Source organism: Ambystoma mexicanum, chromosome 1p (assembly GCF_040938575.1).
Source record: "Ambystoma mexicanum isolate Mex_15411 chromosome 1p, UKY_AmexF1_1, whole genome shotgun sequence".
Lineage (NCBI taxonomy): Eukaryota > Metazoa > Chordata > Amphibia > Caudata > Ambystomatidae > Ambystoma > Ambystoma mexicanum.
The window spans coordinates 1,152,654,266-1,152,675,130 of NC_090921.1; positions in this window are offsets into that span (position 1 = coordinate 1,152,654,266).

Consider the following 20,865-nt stretch of genomic DNA (forward strand, 5'->3'; position numbering starts at 1 on the left):
AACCAACAGGTTTACCGAGCAGTTCAACAATACCATCAAGGGCATGACAGATGACCTGGAAGTGCCACTCAGGAGAAAATGGGATATTATCCTGCCATGTCTCCTGTTCTCCTACTGGGAGGTACCGCAGAGTGGTGCAGGGATCAGCCACTTTACACTCCTGCTTGGCCATCCTTTTAGAGGTCCACTAAGCCTGGTGCAGGAAGGATAGGATGGGAGGAACTCTTTCTACGACATAGTGAACTATGTGCTTGGCCTCCGATCCCGTATTGCCAAGTACAAGGAACAGAGCACCAGGAACCTGAAGGCTTGTCAGGAGCTCATGAAGCACTGGCATGACCAGAAGGCAACCATGATGGAGTACACACCAGGCCAGATGGTCTGGAACATGGAATCTGTCAAGCCCAGTGCCTTAAAAAATACAAGTGGGCTGGACCCTACATGGTGCTTGAAAGAGTCAGTGAGATTAACTACCTCATTGACTGAAAGACACCAAGGCACATGCATTGGGTCTTTCACATCAACCGACTAAAATCCCATTACAGCAAGCATGACTTTGTGATGGCTCTGGTCACGGATGATGGTATGGAGGAGACAGATCCCTGCTGGACTTGTTATACACAGAGCCCACCAACGAGTCTCTCGAGGGAGTTCATCTATCTCCAGACCTCAGTGGAGGCAAGCTGCCAGCAGTTGCTGGATTAGTACACAGGCTTGTTTCCCTGACTCGGGTAGAGTAGGATTCACTGGATATCAGACAAGAATGATTGGGGGCTCAACTTTGTCACAAAGACAGATGTACACCCCATTAATTCAGCAGATGAGCTAATCGACCAATTAGGTGCTGCCCATTTCATGAGTACCTTCAACCTCAAAGCTGGGTACTTGCATGTCGGTTTGACTGATCCTGCAAAAGAGAGGTCCATATTCTCCACCAAGGACATGAATTTTCAGGTCACTGTTATGCCATTCAGACTCAAGAATGTACCGGTCACCTTCCAGAGGATGGTAAACCAGCTCCTAACGGGGCTGGAAGACTTCAGTGTCTCCTATCTCGACAAAGTTGCCATGTTCAGCAACACCTAGGAAGATCATCTATTTCACCAGGTGCTTCAAGCCATGTAGAAGGATGGATTCACTATCAAGTGTCCGAATGACAGATAATGCAGGGTATTGTATTACAAGCACAGCAGGTCTGTGGTGGTAAGTGGTGAAGCAGACACAGACAACGATTCAGGTTTGGCCCAAAAAGTTTTATTAACTCAAAATACGGGATGAAGTAAGGCCTAACTTGCCCTATGCTAACGTGGGATTTCCCTACCTAAAGAAAACTAAGGATAGTCTGTGTCATGAAGTCCAAAGAAAATGTCTGCCTGTGTCCAAAACCTATACTTGCCCTCAGGTCTGACTGTATACAAGGTGTAGGGATGTCAGCATCAAAACAAATAGTGTTCAAAGCAAAGTTCAGAGCCTCTTGCAGATCTTGGCTTGTAATCAGCTTCCACTTCCTCAAGTTCAAAATAGTTCAAAATGCACAGGTGTTTCCTTCCAAAGGAGTTCAAATCTTCCAGCTGTTCAAAACAACACAATTCCTTGGGACACATCCCAACTCTTAGGATAATGTTCTTTTTCACTAGTTCACATAAGCAATTCAGTTTCTTGACTTCAAAAACACATACTAGGTGGTTGTAAAACACAGGCTTCTTTGTGGGTACTGTCAGTGGTTTTTCCATACAGAGGGGCACTCATTCTAGGTGCAGTTGGCAGACCACACAGTCCACCCATTACAGGTCACAAAATGGATACCCCTTCCTTTCCATCAGCACTATGCCACTGCTTCAACTTGACAATGATGCTTGATTTATTCACCTGTGTCACACTCTCTTGACACTGTACCATGGCTTGGTTGGCCACTATGCATCTGTTACACTTTATTGCATTCTCCTGGCTCTTGCCATTTTTTGTTTCTTTCCTCATGACATACAGATCTTTGGATTCTCTTGGCTGTTGCCAATGTTCATTGTCACATATAATGCAGTTCTTTGTATTTCTCCTATAATGCAGTTCTTTTTCCTAGGCATATTCACAAACTTTCTTCCACTCTGCTCAATATTCACGAGTGCTCAAAACTTGCTTTCATTCTGTTCGATATTCAAAAGTACCTATAATCGTTTTCACTTCATTCAGTATTCAAAAGTACTTATATTTACTTTCACATTGAAACACGTTGGTCTCTTGGGTTCTTGCAACCCTCCCGGTACACTATCTTACCAGGGGTCCTCCCAATGCTTGGCTTTCTTTCAATTAACACCATTTTGGCAATCTCTTATAGGCTTAGGTCTTGCTTATTTCCCACCACCTCTTGCCTTCTACTATCGGCACTTGGCAATGCTTGTTTGGCACTTTTCTCACAGTTCGGTTCTTTAAGGCATCATGTGATTCATTTCCCAACCTGGTTAGGATTGCTTTGCATTATGTTATTTTCCTTCTTTCTTTTGGCTTAGTCAATACTTATTCTTACTGTTCTCAAAGTCCAATACTTATTAACTTCAGGTCAGTATTTAACTTTAAGGCAATTGCAATACTCATGCAGGCTTTGACACCCATTTGCCGTGTCCGGGCCCCCCTTCCCATGCTCAATCACCAGCTCCATGGCTGTGCAGCAAGGTTCCTAGCCCCTATGTTTCCCTGTTCAGGTGTGTCGTCTTGTTTCTGCTCTGCAGCGGCTGTCCGCGACGCTCCTTCCCCAGCCGTTATGCTGTCTGTGGATCAGGCTTCACCGCACTGAGCCTCTGTCCCGTGACTGCTTCTGCTTGGCAGCTCACCCAGAACCTCCCCTCTTCTCCAATTGCATTTTCTGCGGCATACACTCTGCTTGGAGCTTCGGTCCTCCAATGGTTATCTTGTAATGCTGCTCTACAAATGCTCTTTGTTCTGCACATGTAGCGGATGCCTTCCTTGACCTCCCTCTTTCCTTTGCTTCATGGGGTTTTAAACCCCACACCAGGCTGATTGGTCTGCCAGACACTAGACCACACATAGCCTTTCATCAGTTTCGATTCTTTCTTAGAGGCTTCCTGGGAGTTGTAATGTTGTTTCAAAAAATGTTCTTTAGTCAGATTTTTGAAAGTGAAATCAGTACAAGAGGGTATATGTGTCGATATGGTTTTATGAACAGAACCGATGATTGGTTCAACTTTAAAATGGCCATTATAACTTTTGGAATAATGGGGTTGTCTTCCATTAAAGTGAAGAAATATTGCACATATATACCCCCCAGTGTCAGGATCCAGTAACGGTGGCCTTTCCATGTCCACCAAAGGAGAAGGGATTTTGTGAAAATAAGGATGCCCTCAGTTTCCTTACAGATGTCCCCACCACATAGACTCAAGTGAGGGCTCTCCTGGGCCTCACAGGTTCTTACCAGCCTTTCATTAAAGGGTATGGGTCTCTTGCCCATCCCCTGAATGACGTACCCTCGGAGAAACTGCTGATAAATGCTGCATGGACTTATGCCTGTCAGTCATCCTTCCAAAGCTTGAATGATGGCCCGTGCCAAGGTCCTGTTGTAAAGATACCAGATTTCATCAAAGTGTTTATAATGCAAACAGATGCTTGCTAATTTGGCATGGGTGCAGTGTTAGCACAACTAAACACTGAAGGGGTAGAAGAACCATGCGCATACCTAAGTAGGCACTTGCCAAGCAAGAACGCTACTGGGCCACCATTGAAGAGGAGGTGTTTGTTGTAGTTTGGGCAATTCGCTAGCTGAAGCCCAGCATTGTTGGGTCTCAATTCACTGTCACAACAAATCACAGATCTTCTGAAGTGGCTTACATGCAGGGACAGAACCCCAGGTTACTGTGTTTGGTAATATCCCTACAGGGATTGGACATGGACATCTAAAACATAATAGGGGCGGAATACTCCAATGCCGATGGCCTCATTAGGTACTTTTGCCAGGAGGATGAGCAAGAATTTTTAAAGGGTGAATATAAAGCCTTTTGGCTGGAGGGCATGCAAGGAATTGCCTTCGAGAAAGGGTCCAAAGCCTTGACTTTTTTGATTTTTATTAGTACATACAATGATGTGGGTGAATCCATCTCCAAAGGGGTAATCTGCTAACCCGATCCCCCATTGTTGCAACTACATTCCAAAAGCATAGTGCACCTGTGCCATGGTATTCAGTAGCCTGATCCCCAGCACCCACTTTGCTCGTGGTATAGAGGAGGGCAAAGGTCCTCAAATGCCCACTCGAGCACTGTAGCAACAGCAAAGTCACTGCAGCACATGGCTGACATTTAAGATAGGCCCCCTGTACCCAAACTACGATGATCAAAAGTAACCCATGCCAGTGGTAGGGAAATCTCTAAGAATAAGCTATGCCTGAGTTTAGGCATACTGCATGGTGATACTTATGATCATGGCCGCCACATCCCAATTGAAATTGCACATGTTATGTTATGTTGATTGACACCACGCACTGCTACCACCCACAGGCAGTCTCCAGTCACTCACGTGGCTCTACAAGAAAGAGGACCGGCTTGGTTAGTGAGGGTAGAGTGATAGGGTAGGTCCAGAACCAGGAGAAACTGGTGTCTGTGTGTTTGGCCTGCAGATGGTTGGTTGCATGCATTAGCTTGTATCCGTATGGGTAAGGTCCAATGCCTGGGTTGTTTTCTATGTGACTGTTACGTTGGAGTGCATCTGTGTGTTGGAAGTGTTGATTGGCCGATATTTAAGATTGTGCACACTGACTTGTTTTATACATATGTATGTTCCAATGCCTAGGTTGTATTCTATGTGACTGTTATGTTGGAGTGTGTCTGGGTGTTTTATTTGTAGATTGGCTGGTATATTATGGTTGTGTGGACTGGCTCATTGCATCCATATGGGTAAGTTCAGTGTCCAGGTTTGTTGTAAGCATGTGTTAATAGTTTTGGGTGTGTGTTTAGCATAGGATGGCTAGCCCAGTAGGTGTGTATAGTATTTGGGTGGTGTGTTGAAGGTAGCTGGAGCGGGGGGGTTAGTACTCTCTAAGTTCTTCTATGTGGCTAATCTACACAATCCTATCTAATGTGACGCATGACTAATCTTCACAATTCCATCTCATGATACACATGGTTAATTTCACAATTTAAGTGCGATGCACGGCTAATGTTCACAAATCTGTCTAAATGTGGTACATGGCTAAACTTCAACAATTTATCTAAGTGTGAACATGTGGCTTAATCTTTACAATATTATCTAAATGTGCTGCATGGCTAATCTTTACAATTCTATCTAAATGTGCTGCATGGCTAAGCTTCACAATCTTTCTAAATTTGCTGCATGGCTAATTTCCACAATTCTATCTAGTGATACACATGGTTAACTTCACAATCTAAGTGTGATGCATGGCTAATGTTCACACATCTTTCAAAATGTACCACATGGCTAATCTTGACAATTATATCTAAATGTGCCACATGATTAAACTTCACAATCTATCCAAGTGTGACGCGTGGCTTAATCTTCACAATTCTATCTAAATGTGCTACATTGGCAAAGCTTCGCAATTTTATCTGAATGTGGTGCATGGCGATGCATTCTGACTGTGCCACATATCTCTTCCCCTGTTGTACATTCTAGTGTGCAGCAATGACCAGTCCCACAGTTCCTCCAGGGGTGCTGTGTTTCCTTTGTCCCGTGATCCATTTGTGCAATATATGGCTCCGAAACACTGATAGGCTAAGTGAAAGATTAAGCCATCAATAGGTGTCATCTCGTTTCACTCAGCTCTGCTGTGGAAGGGGATGTGCATCCAGGTCAGATGGGCTCATACTGCCACATGGCAGGACAGAAACCTAGAGGACCCAGCCTCTTTGTGATCTTATTTTGGGAGGACCTGTGACCACACAGCAGGCAGCTGTCCTAAGCCCAGGTATCAAAGGAGCACACCCATTCAGGAGGAGTAGCCTCACTCAGGGTGCTGCATATACAAAGATCTTTGTTGTCAGTAGGATGGAATGGGGCTGGGGTAAGATAGGCAGGAGCGCTCTGGACACTGTAAGAAGCCTTCCACCATCTTCTTTCTCACTTTCTCTCTTTCCTGTTCCTGTCTCCACCTTTCCCTCTGGAGAAAAAGACTTTGGGTGCAAGATCAAAAAGGCAAAGTCCACTGCAGCCAGGAGCAGATATTGGTCTACTAAAGCAGACTAGCTTCGGATCAATCACCTGAGGATGCGTGCCTTTAAAAGAAGGAGTGTCACACCCCTTCCGGAGAATTCCCTCATTTCTTCAAGGATTCTTTAAGGCTGAATATACGTTCTGAACATTCTCACCTGGACTTCCATTGCGACAGTTGCACTGTCCAAAGACCTGCTCTGGAGGTGAAGAAGGAGCCGTCCAAGACAGAATGAAGATGTGTCCCGTAACCACTCCCAAAGAACATTGGGAGTGACCAGTGCTGTGGAACATGATCAACCATTCTACAACAGATCTTCTGTGCCAGAAGAACAGGCCGTGAACTGTAGTATTCTGTCCTTGAGTCCTTTGCAAAGGCCTCACAGCGACTGGAGGGCCAGACCAGCTGAATCTCCCTTTTCTCCCACACCAAACTGGTTGCTCTGTGTCCCTGCATCCTTAACAATTTGGAAGGCACTGGTGTTGTTATCTGCGTTCCACCAACCATCTGAGCTATTGCACTACATCTAAACCAGCTTGATACTGCATCATGTCCTAGCAAATCAGGTCACTTGTTAGGCTTGAAGCGACTGCCCAAAGCCAGAAACGGAACCAAATATCTGGAGGGTCACCCACCCACTGCAAATGGGGTTCACAACCATGGCTCGGTCCAGCTAGCCTCATTAACTGCACATTGACGCACCCTTGATCACCACTTTCATGACCATCGACTGTTAACTAAAACAGCTGGACTGTCATTTGCCGAACTCTCCCAGTGGCCAAAGCCCAACACAGCCATGGACGCCCTGATCTGCATCATTGAACCACTGCCATTCCAACGCACAGAGCACCTGCATTTGACCCTACTCAACACAGGCTTTCTGCCAGGTCCTCCACGATATTACGTGGCTGACTGAACCTGATCAGCTCGCATCAACGTTAAAACCCATGTTTGACACATAAGATCATCAAAACTGAATCCAGGTACTGTGACACTGAACTGCCCCCACAGTCCACTTGGGCCCTAGAGACTGGTTAGGTCACGATCACTCCTGTTTTCAACCCAGTATACGTTTTATGGTAGTACCTTACGTACCACCTCTGGAAATACACTCAGAGTGCTACTTTCTCCAGTCTGTTGCATCTTGTCTGTTCTTTCCTTTGGGGTGGTTTTTTGTATACTAACCTCTTTTTGTTCTATTTGCAGATGGAGTGTTTTCTTAAAGTGTTTATATTTTTTATAGATCCTTGATTGGACATTCCCTTTATTTTGGACTGTGATACTGTGTTGTTTGAGTCACTAATGGTTCAAATTCACACCCCTCTTAAGAGTATACCCTTCCCTCGGCCCGCGTTAATGCAAAAGGCAAAGGAAGTGTATCTCTTGATTTTCCCTCTTTTACCTTTAAGATTGCTTTGTTTTTTTATTTGTAGAACTGCAAGGGTTGAGTGGGCCATTCAAGGAATGGATCCTCCCTAACACCTAGCTCCATCCAGCATCACTCCCCACCTAAGACTGGGCAATCTGATCCCTATTGTTTCCTCCTCTGGTTACCTGTAGAGCCATTGTTAACTATTGACCTCCCTCTCCTGTTGTTAGATCTCCACTCTCTTGTTTCTCTGCTCCCTCACCTTTTCTTACCACTATGAGTGTAAAGTGCTGTGTTGTTTCCCGAAGTTAGGTTTGTGCTCAATAAATACCCTAATAATAATGGTAAAATTATAAATAATAATAATAATAATAATAATAATAATAATAATAATAATAATAATAATAATAATGATTCTTGTACTCTTGTGAGGCAGAACCCAATTTGTCACACTTAATTTTGCCAAACAGGCTAGGAATCCTGGCCTCATGGTGTCCTGAAGGGAAATACGAGGAGGTGGACCTGATGCTGCACACCACTTCCGCCACCATGGGGGGCTGAATGAGGCAGCTGCCCCCCTGGACGCCACGCTATTGCTACCTTTATTCCCAGCCATTCTTTGGGCCATAATGTTTGTTTTTATGCGTTGCTGGGCTCATCCCAATCAGGCCGATCCCTTGGCGGGAGTGATTAGCCATTATTTTAACAGCATCAACATTCCATCTGGACCCATAGTGGAAGGCTGTGGTGCGAAAGACCTCAAAGTAATATTTATATCAAATAAATGGAACCTGATCATCAAATGGTGTGTGTCTGCATTTATGTTCATTGCTGAGTACGACTGCTCCAAGAAAGAATATAAGCCAAATTTATGAAGGCCATATTTGGGCCAAGGGTTACAAGTGCATAAGTGATAATTTAGTTTGTGCAGTTTGATTAACCTATTGAAATGCAGGCCCAGTGTTGTGGATGCCCTTTATCTATGTATGGCGATGTAGCCCTGCCTACATATGTGTGTGATCTCAATTTCAGTATTCCGGGCCCAGGTCTAGCTATGCACTGTTCACATACAGGCAGTGTTCTTTACAAGGCCCTGTTTATGCCAACATGGTCCCATTTCTGACTGTGCCCAAACACATCTGCTGATAAGAATTGTGGCGGGTCAGAAGAAGGAGGCAGAGACTCTAATAAGCCATTTCTCATTCAGATGTATTAAAGAGAACGATAAAGGCCTATTTTTCCCTTTTCTATAAGGCGTCCCTTCCTAACACAACTAACTAAGGTGCTTGTCAGTCATCAGTGAATGTGTTAACATAAATGATCCACCATCCAAAACAAACCTAACTGACCCTACACCTATATCAACAACTAAAGACAGGAGAGTTATTGCCTTCTCCTGTTGTGTGTCTTGCCTCTGACAAACTTTTACTTCATTAATTAGTATTCAGGTAATCTCTGGTCTTGATTAGTTCATATATGACTTGACTTAGCTTTGTCTTTCTTAGACAATTATCATTTTGTATTCTGTCACTTTCCTCTTCAATCTTCCTATATAAGTGTGTTTTTCTCTCTTCCTGAGACAAACTGTTCCACCATTTATAAGTCTCTCCTTCTAATTTCCTCTCTTGGGCTTTACTCATATAGGACAGAATAGTGCAGTATTGTTTCTTATTCACTTCTTGAGGTTTTCACTACTTGCATTTCTTTATCTTGACTGAGGGCAGTAAGATTGGTCTCATAATTATTCTCACTCACTCCTTTTGGTTTATTTATCACAGTCTCTCCTCTTGATTCAAATATCACATTCTCTTTACTTTGACTGGGATGAGTAGGATTAGTCCAATAACAATTCTCCCATCCCATGCCGGGTCTCCCGTTCTCCCTGTTACCTGACACGTCTAGGGGCATCATCACTGGGGCTTCTTGTGGCTCAGGGTTGGTTCTCTGTACTGTTAGGTCTCTCTCTCCTACTCCTTTAAGGCTTTCTTTTTCATGACAATGTTGAAGATGGTCATAAGGTACTTCCTGTACCATTCTGTTCCATGGTTCTGCCAATGGGGTGGTTACAGCATTATTTGGGGGTCTCCAGCTACACCACATGTCTTGCTTGGTCACGCCACCACCATAAGTGTATCTCTCTCCATCTGCACTCCAGGACACTCTGCATCCATCTGCTTCCCTGGCTTTACTCCAGGTGAGAAGCTGCACATATATCTCGGCTTCATGTTCTCTTTTAGGTCCAGAACACTCTGCTTCCAATTCTCCCTCTCTTCTGCAGGTATGATGCTGCACTTCTAATTATTATCTTTCTATCTTCCAGGTAAGATGGCGAGTGTCTGTTTCTCCTTCCCTCTTCCAGGTAACGCTGTGCGTCCACTTCTTTCCCAGCAACCGGCAACAGCAGCCTTTAATGAGTGGCAGACTTTTTCTTTTGCAAGTCTCCTCCCTGCACTGATATGACGTATGCTTGGGACTTCCCTGGTATACATCTGAGGCCTTTGTTATTACTCTTGCTTGGTATCACCAGCCCAGTGGAATGGGATATTCCATTTAAAAAGATATTCATGGCTTCTGCATGACAATAGCAGATACTGGTTTCCCCTTCATGCATGGTTCCACAGTAGATGTTCTCAGAGGTATTGTGAAGAGGCTTCTAAGGGAGTTCCTTATCAGAAATGGAGCCCTTGTCCCCAAAGGGGGAGTCTCTCCTGGTGAAGTCTTCTTGCCTATGCCTCTATAGAGGGTATTGTGGAGTGGGCTCACCTCCCTAGCCTCACGGAGGCTCTCCACCTGGGGGACAAGAGATGAATTCCTGTGATTCATCACATAATCCAAGACTACCTATGCAAATTCATTGCAAGCCCAGATTTGCCTATGTAAAGCCCAATCCACTAGCGTGGATCTGGGCACACTTATTCTATAGTGCTTCTCTTTTGAAAATCCAGATGCATGCCTGTCTTATTTGTATTTATTGATTTATAGAGCACTTTCGTCAAAGCGCTGAAAACAAGGAAAACTGTATGCTAGTAACAAATTGTCAAATATACATTGACAAAAGTAACACTAGGCTGAGGTCCATAAACAGGTTTCTGGTGGGAGCAGAAAAGGGAAACAGTGGGAGAACAATGAATAGGAAGGGGTAACAACTTACATTGTTTAGGAGCAGGACAGGAAAAAGAACACAAGTAAGAATTGCCACAGTGCGGTTTATGCAAGCCAATGAGAAATTGGTAATGAGAGTGCAGAAAGTGAGAGGGAGATTATTCAGTAACTAAGGAAGAAAGAGAAGGAGGAGCTCACCCATGAAAACTCTTAGAACAATAGGGAGAAAGTGTAAAAAGGCTAAAATCAAAGTAAACGCCAGGCTAGACAATGGCATGAAGAAATAAAATATGAGCACGAGGGAACAGCCAAAATGTATATGAATTACAGAATTAAAGACTGAGCAAAAGGGACAAGCTTGTTTGCAGCGAGGGCAGCAGTTAACACAGAACTGTAGTCCAGATAGGAAACAACATGAGTGAAATAAATGAGTCAAACAAGAGAAACAAGTGCATTTTGTGAATATGAAAGAGGTGATGACAAAAATGAGTAGCATTGTGAATATCTGGTGAAAAGGAAAAAGAAGTGTCAAAAAAGACACCTAGATAATATGCAGAAGAGGAAAAAGAGAGAAACAATGATGTAAAAGAAAGCAAAGAGGGCGGGGTGTGTGAAATGGTAGAAGAAGGGAAGACAAGAACCTCTTCTTTTTAGAAGTATTACGATGTGGGAAATGGGAGTGCATGCAGGATTGGAGGTCCAACAGACAAGCCGCAAGGGAAGAAGGAAAGGAATCAGTAAACGTGAGAAAAGAAACAAAGATCTGCGAATCATCAGCATAGAAAGATAGAAAAGACTAAAGCAAGCTATAATAGAAGAAAGAAGAGTAGTGGAGGGTGAAAAAAGGAGAGAGCCAAGCACAGAGCACCATGAAACCCCACAGTGAAGAGGTAGTAATGAGGACTGCTTCATGGTCCAGGGGACAGATAATGTATGGCCTGATATGTAAGAGTGAAACCATTGGAGAGCCGAACCAAAGGAACCCATAGAGGAAAGAGTAACAGGAAGGGTGATCAACAGTATCAAAGGCACCAATAAAATCCAAGAGAATAAGAATATAAGATAATTTGGGATGACTGCAGAAAGTCTGTACCATAAAGTAGGGCAATTTCTGTTCAGTGAAGGCGATGACAACCAGATTAATGTAGAAGTAGAGTAGAAGGGAATGATGATCAGGGAAGATGGCGACTTGAGTATGTGAACCAAGGTGTACTTTCAGGGATGATGTCTACAGTTGAAAGAGTTCAAAACGTTTTTTTTAAAAAAAACTTTTTGCCGTAGCTATCTGACAGAAAATATGAACTCTGTGCAGTCACCGTGAAGAATAAAAAAATTACACTTTTAGGATGGTGAAGGTCAGATGAACTCCAATCCACGTGTCTACCGTTCTTTGGCTTCCCTGCAGCACACATCTGTGCTGATGTCCACAGTTGGCTCCAGTTGGGAGCTTCAATGGCATAGGCCTGGGAATGGTTCTGAGCCTCACCTGTTGGCACCAGGGAGAAGAAAGAGATGACGTGGGGACAGGGGTGAGTCAGTGGCCTCTCATCTAAGACGTTTTCAAGTGCCATCTTTAGCTTTGATCGCTAGTTTGAAAATGGAGGGCGTGCCCATCAGCCACGAGTCTGTACAGGACTTGTCCACTGTCATGCCAGCAAACTCTGACCTCTGTTGATATTTTGCCTATTGGAAAAATTGACGTTCTAAGGGAGTGGGTGATTTAAAAAGTGGATGTGCCAAGCTACTCCCCTGTAAGAGACTGCTTTCTATCTTCCTTCAGGGGAGAAAGTGACCAAATTACTACTGCTTTGCAGGAGAACATGGATGAGTAGCGGCTAAACTACCTATTCAGCCCTAACACTACTACTAGGTAAAATGACCGAGGACAGGCTATACTCTTAAGAGCAGTGTGAATGTGATAACGATAGCAACCCAAACAACAATGGTATAAGAGTCACAAATAAAGGAATGTCTAAAAAAGGTTCTATAAATATATATATATGTATATTATAGGGCAGCGAAAGCCGCCCTATATTTAAGGTGAGTCGGAGACACATAGGAACCCCTCAAAATTCTATTGTTAATAACTTTTGATTCGAGTAACGGATTTGGCTGAAATTACAAAAGTGATTGAAAGTCTAAGGCCCTCCCAGAATGCAAAGTTTTGAAAGATTTGTTAAAAAAACTAAAGGTTATTAAGGGTCAAAATAATAAATGTTTTCCAAAAGTTTGGCCTACTTCCCATACCTTTTCCCATAGGCAAAATTTGCCCATTTTTGCCAAAGCGCGCAGCCCAAAATGCTGGATGGATTTAGACCAAGAACTCGCAATCCATGCCTGTTTTGGGGTTATTCCCTGCCGTGGTTATTTTAAAATTTGATGCAGAAGAGGGTGCCCCCTCTTGCAAAAATTATAGTTATATCTTGTATGGTGCATTGCAGGACCATGGTTTTCAGAAATGAAACAAACGCCTTCTTGTTTTTCTCTCGATGCAAGAGATAATCACACCTCTAGCCGAGGTCATGGGAAAATGAAACACAATAAAAAGCTATTTGCGGGTAACAAAACACACAAATGCCGTCAAGGTAGAGGTGAGGGGATGGCTAGAGTGCACTACAAGAAATTTGGAAGTTGGAGGAGGTACAGGGACCGAGTTTGCAACACAAAGCTTTCCGTAACCTTGGCTATAGTCGCAAATAGCCAACATCTCATAATAAACTGCGTCATAGAAGCAGCGTGTGTTTTGGGGGAAAGGGAGAGGTCAGGTGAAGTGAGGAGGCCATCTGGGAAGTGGGGGGAGCTGGCGCAGATGAGGGGGCACTTGGTTAGGTGCAGGGTGGAGGAATGGAAGCTTTTTTTTCCAACCGTTTTGCCGTTTTTGCCATTATTTGCAGCTATATCCGAGGCTACAAAAGACTACAGATAGCCGAGGGTATGTGTAGTACGGTAATCACGGCTATATAGTTTGGGGTGTCAGTGTATTATATTTTTTTTTAAGTACTTTGTTTCGGTATAGTGATGTCTGGGGTGAAAAATCACTGGCCATGACCAAAGGCCATGGTCAGTTACCTGGTAGGTATTAGAAAATCTTCTTTATTTTGGATGTGTGTTTTGTCTTTGAGCATGTGAGACTTTGGAGAAAGATAGAAGAAAATTGTTAAACAAAATGTATATAAAAAGGAGCAATTATAGTCCAGTTTTAGATGTGACATACAATTTATTTTAGGTTGTGTATTCTCACTTACGGTATTATGTTGTGTGGGTGAGCAATGTTTGCCTATTTAGTTTAGTGTTATGTATTTTTTCACAGTTCTTATTTTTCAGTTACTTCACATAAGTACACGAGTAGTGTTGTTCTGTATTCATCATTTAAGTTGAATTGTAGTATAAAACTTGAAGTCAGTCCCCCATTTAACTGACTTTTTGTAGCCGCTGCTATGGTAACAGTCAATGAATTGTAGCTGTGGGTATAATAAAAACCTGTTTTATTTATTATTTATTATATTTGTGTATTTATGTACGATGAGTAGTCCATAAAAGGACTGTTTTGGGGTGCACTGAGTGTAGAACTTTAGCTCATCAGAGGTACTGGTTTGATGTTATGAAGGAACACTGCATCTGTGTAGCGGATTTAAGACACGGCACACTCCAGACCAGGACTCTTTCCAATGGCAAGAAATGCGGCACACAATAAAAACGCTTTTTATCTTTATTGATTTCACATTCTACTTTAAGAAGGTACCCAAGCCTTCTCACTTCCTCCTTAACCAATAACCTGTGTCGTAGTGAACTATGAACCAGGCCAGTGCGTAACAATTAAATATTTATTAATTTTTAGAATTCAAATAAAATCAAGCAAATCAAACTTAGGGCAGCAATCACCAGTGTGGTGACCATACAAATGCAAATCTTTTAATACTGTTAATTCAACTTTCTAACATCATCTACATAAACCTTAAAGAGAACTGCAAGTAAAATCACCTTTTATTCACAATCATAGATAGCACATATGTTATGTACTCCCCATGCAACACTTCACCCAAATACCTGCTCACTAAAGTCTGTGTGGATGGAAAACAGTGGCAACGAGTCAGAAAGAAGAGGGAAAAATTGGCTTTTGAATTGTGCCCACCACTCCAGAATGGGAGGCCAAAATGAAAAATGAAAACCCTCAAAATGAGCAATATGGCATACTCAGAGTTCACTGGTTACTTAGAGGTCAGTTTACATTTGCGGTTGGTTAGATAGGACTGTAATTTAAGTAGCTGTACTAAAGAGACAAGGAAGCTTACAGGCTACTGAAAAGGACACTGAAGCAACATGAACAAAGGTAAGAAAAACAATTTTGGGAAGGAAAACAATGCAGCAGAAATCAAACGTTGCATAATTGCAATTCCTTATTTCCTACAGGCTTTAAATTGGCCAACAGCTAAGGAAATTAGCTTGCCAGTCAAATTCAAAAATCATTTTTTTGGAGGGAAAAGGCACATCGCAGAAAGGGTACTGAGGTAAAAGGATTACTCTTTATGGGATTATGTTTGGGTTTTGTATGGGAAAATGTCAAATTGATTTATAGAGAAAAGCACAAGACATCGGCAAAGTCGGTTTTTGGTGCAAATCGACAAGTTTTACTAAGACTATATTTTAATGCTATATTATTAAAGAATGACACTGAACACAAGGGGGATGAATTGTAATTTTAACCAGCTCGCGCCGTGTACCTCCTTATAGGGGAATTCATTAATGTATTTCAATAGATATGAACTAACACTGATTCTTCTAGGGAAAGGGTAAACAGTGAATACTAACAGTTTAGGATGTGATTAGGGTTCTTATGGGGTTTTTATATGATTTGAACAGAATGCAAGGTAAAAGAGCGGGATATGCTGTTTTAGTGTGCAGGGCAATGTTGATACTTACAAAATACACTATAATTGTGTAGTTTGGACATCCAGCCGGGTCTCTGGATAGCGGGGCCAGGGATCTGGTCACTAGGCAGCAGGGTCAAGAGATCTGGTCACAGGGATGGCTGAGCCCTCTTGGATTGGAGCAGCTGGGTGCACGGTCTGGTCACTGTGGACAGTGGGAGGAATCAGCTGGGCAAAGGGTCTGGTTACTGGATTCTCCTAAAGGGCATCAGCGGCCTCTCCTCTTTTCTCCCTGGATTATTGGGTATGCCTGGCTCTGTATGGGTGGTTCCGCCAGGATCTAGATCAGTGGTTTGTCTCTGGATGTGGTTCAGTGGTTTGTCTCTGTCAGCAGGTCTGGAAATCAGGCAGTCAGTCAGTCAGGAAGCAAGTAGTCAATAGATCCGAACAGTTCAGTCAGTGCAGTTCCTCGTATCTCTCTGCCTCCTGCTTATGTAGGCAAAGTGAAAACAGAGATTGTTTACAATATGGGCGTAAGTACTCTGGATTTACCCCTTGCATGGGATAGGTCAGGCTACCAATGCCCCCACCTCCCTCCGAAAAAATTGGTTTCAGGGAAGTGACATCAGTTTCAATGTGTGCGTTTTATGACTTGCTTTGTCTAACCACAGTTACTTTTTACCAAAATAGAATATGGCACAAAAACCTCATATTCACCATCATAAAAATCAGACATGCAGATCACATATTTCACAGGAAATCACAGGAATTGAACCGTCCGATCGCCAACTCATTCTTGGGCACAATTTTGCAGTTTTCAGGAGACACATTGCATCTAAAATTCTGCAAATGGCTACATATATGCGCACTAGTTTCTAGCAAGATCTTCCCAATTTTAATATCTGTGCCATTTATGCTTAACCCAGAAATGCCTTTTTACTGCCATTCCAGTCCACCACATCCCAGAGAGAGGCACATAGTCTTATTGTGCTTGTCCTAAATCACTTTAAAACTGTCATAATATCATATTACTGCTTATTCAACATGCAGGGAAAAATGTCTTAAAGTATAAACATTCTGCATTGTCAATGAGGGGAATTTGTCAAAGATTTTGTAGCCAATAAATATGTTACTAAGAAGATATGCTACAAAAAAGAACACATCGCCAGTACTAGGAGAGCCCACAACTGGCTCACCACAACTGACATAGTCATGCTCAAGGTAGCTTCTCTGACGTACAAATGCCTCAATTATGCAGCCCCTCATTACCTTGTCGACTGATTCAAGAGATACACCCCCAACCAATCTACCAGAACTTCAAATTCCAACCTACTCACAGTCCCCAGATTTAAACGAACCAAAACTGGAGGTAATAGCTTCCAGGTGAAAGCAGCCCAACATTGGAACTCCCTGCCACCTACCTTAAGGACCCCTAAACCTATTCTCACTTTAGGAGTAACTACATTCAGTGGATAAAGGAAAATGACCGCTAAACCTCACCCATGCTTGCCTTACCTATGTATATTTTGTAAATTGCATTTTAATGTCTCTGCCTTGCTCTTGTGCCTGTACATACCTGTAAATTATTGCACAGTATTGTAAACAAGCTGAGGATTTCCTTGTTGCTCCTGTGACCTGATACCCCTGGGTCTGGCGCGCATTAAAAATGAATAAAACAAACAAACAGAATGAGGTTTCTTTTGTCTTTAACATTCTGAAAGGCTCTTCAAAGATCTGGTCAGTTTCTGGACACAGAGATATGATGAAAATTGTTTATTGTAATTGACATGAAGCAAGAGAGAGCATATTTCCTTTGAAGTACTTTGCGTGTGCTTTATTTCAAATAGTAAATCTGAGCCGTGCAGACTTGAAGCAGAATTAATTTGCTTTTCATGGACTTTCCAGATGAAACAATGCCGTTCTGGGAGGGATGGCCTTAATTGATGGTGTTCAAAATGAAATACACGGACAGTGCTGTGTTTTACTAGAACAAAACTGTGTGATGTTTGAAATGAAAGTAGCACCAGTGCGATGTTATTTTAAATGCAGGTCATTTTCCTGTGCAGCCATGGATGTTTAAATGGCAAAACAGCAATGCACAGCCAGTGCGAATTGAAGTTATTCTTTCTGGATTCATGTGAAGAAAACAAAATGCAGCCATTCTTGGGATGGCTAGGTTCAAATCTCGTCCCATATGTGTTTAGCAGACCAAAGCACAGCCATTTTTGGGTGACTGCTGAAATGCAGTTTTGTGATGCAGGGAATTTTTGTTGGGGCTGGTAAATGTACCCCACATTCCCTTAATCGATTGGGTGTATCCCGTCATGTCTATAGAAATTGCCCATGTAGAACTGTATGTTGTTGTTCGCAATCCATAATTGATTGTGGTCTGTCAAGAATGCTGAAAATGCTTTATTAACTTTTCTCCGGGATTTCTCAATTTTAGCATTAAATCTGGTGGTCCATCTCCATTTTTGCCTCTGAGTGAGATTGGAAAAGATAAAGATGGTGTGAGGAAATAGCTCTATTAGTTTTCCATTGTCTTGCTTCATCATTAAAGTAAGAGTCACCTCTCGTACATTTCCCAAATCATTGCCTCTGCGATTAATTAGTATGACATCTGGGTGCTCTATACTTTTCTCTACTTGTCAGACTTCACAATTTTGGAAAAATCTAGAATCAATGCATTCCCGAAATCCAAACCAGTTAATTGTAAAATCTCTCAAACCTAGGTCCATGTTAATATTTAGTTTCTCACAAAAGCCAGCAACCAAAACAGACAACTGTCTCCAATCAGCTCCAAACACAGTTTTCAAAACAGCTATGATATCTGCAGTATTTCTCTGTTTCCAGGAACATTATTCCTATTTTGAATTACTGGTAGTTTGGATGAGCAGGGTATGTATGATGGGTGTGTGTTGTGCTTTATAATTGGTCGATGGTGCTACTGTTAGTATTCACAGCTATCCAACTGCAGCATTGTTAATCGCGGGAAGATTCTCACACACACATCTCCCAAATTGCAGTTGCGGCTATATTTGAGCAAGTGACACATGTGTTTGTGGACATGTGGTAGCCGCGGCTGTGCAAAGTTTTGGGTGGGGTGGCATCTTATATGCATTGAGTGTTTTGGGGGATAGTACAAGACTAGGGGAGTGGAGGAGGGCAATGAGGAGTTGAGGTGGTGCTGGTAGACATGTTGGGGACAGTTTTTGGAGTTTGGTGCAGTGGAAATGCAATTTTGAATTTTCTGTTTTTGCGAAGAGTTGCGATCACCAGCAGTCGTCTAGGAGGGACTTTTGCGTAGCTGCATCTATAAAATGCATGTGCGTAGGCACAGCAGTACTATCCTGTTTTTTATTTATTACGGCTGGACCTGTGCTTATATTTAAAGCTGTGTCTATAAATTTACATTTTCTGTGCAATAATCAAATGTTCATGTGGATGATATAGTTCATAATTTTATTTGTGTGCCGTATTGTATGTACTTAGTTGTTCACTTATTTGGTTGGACGGTTTGTAGGCCAATTTAGTTGGATTTGGGGCTTACAGGAAAATTTGTAGCCGTGGGTAAAAATCAGGATCTGTAGCTGCGCCGAATAGCCGCTGCTATGAAAGATGATTGGTGGATTAAAAATGGGCTTGTGTCAGTTTCATTGTTTGTTATTGGTTGTTGTTACTTTTTCATTTGTGTAAGTCTTAGGGTGTGCTGAAAACGTGTCTGCCATCTGAGTAGTTGTATCAGTATATACTCCTCTTTTTTTTGGTGTTTGTTTTGGAAAGTATAAAAGCATTAATTTTCTGCCGTTTTGTACTTTTGATTCCTGAACTCTGACTGTGCACATGGCAGGAGTGTGGCTGATATGAAATTAAGTGTTAGTCTTTATTTACAACTTTGAATGTTTATTTGTAGTGTTTGTATGTTAGTTGTAGTGAACATTGCTATGAGATGGTGTTCATTAATGTTATCTTCTTTTGCTGTTCTTGTACTTTTAATGTATTTTGAGGTATGCAGTACTTGTAGGTGTTTGGAGTGTTTTTAATGTAGTTCAATTGCTGGTGTTGTGCAAGTTCATCTTTGTAATGAGTTTATTTTTGTATTTTCTTGCAGATGCATTGTTTTCTTTATCCCAGTGGATTTGCTCTAGATGTTGTACAGTTAACTCCCATGAAAGGTCAACCTATATTCAAACGATATTGGTACTACTGCAGCTGGAAGTAGGAAATGTATGGAAATCTTTCTTAGTGAACATTGGAGCATTTATCATTATTTTTCAGATAGAGTGGAATCTCTCCCATTCCTTAAATGTGGCCTCTCCCCTGGTTGCCATTAAGAAGCATCGTCCACAAAGGACTTTCATCACTGAATAGGGGAAGACTTATGAGACAGTGCACCTGTAAAATGCGAACTTGGATATGATACCGCTGTTGAAGTTTAGAAATAAAGGGGGGGACAAATAAATTGCCACTTAAAAAAAAAGTGACAGGTAATGTAGTTTTCTCCGATTAAATTCTGCCGTTCCCTAGCTGTGGCATCTTCCTTAAATACCCAGTCACATCATTCTGTACACATGACTTTCCTCATGGTTAGATTGGGTGTCGGTAAGAGATGATTTTGTAGGAAAGCACTCTAGAATACCTGGGAGTTCACCTGGCAAAGAAATTCGAGGACTTATATAAATCAAACTTCCCCCCTCTTTGGAAACAACTACAAGCGGACCTACTGAGATGGGATAACCAGGAACTGTCGTGGTTTGCCAGAATAGCAGCGGTAAAGATGACCCTTCTCCCCCGCCTAATGTATGTGACCAGTTCAATACCCGCAGAGATCCCGCCACAGATGATCAAAGAACTACAAAACGCAGTATTTAGATTCATATGGGCAAAAAAGAGACCCAGAATACAGAGACGTATACTGACCCATCCTCCGCTCCTGGGAGGCCTGGGAGTTCCAGACTTGGGCAGATACATCATGGCAGCACACTTGGCCCCCATACTACAGTGGGCTAACCCAGCCGACACCAAAGGATGGAGAGCCATAGAACAAGCATCCACACAGATCGCGATAACAGCGCTCCTAGCACTGAACCCCAAGGCCCGCGAAACAGAAGGAAAACTACTAGGAGCTACTAAAACAGCCCTGAGTAACTGGGAGTCATGCAAATGAAAAAGATCAAACAAGGGTTGGGCCCATTATCCTCAATAGCACATAACATTGATTTCACCCCAGGCTTGAAGAAGAATTTCTGGGTAGGGTGGAAAGGCGCAGACACCCTAACACTGCAGGACATGTACCTAAACGGTGACCCAATCTCTTTCTTAGAATGCAAAAAGAAATTTGATCTGGGGGAATATGAAAG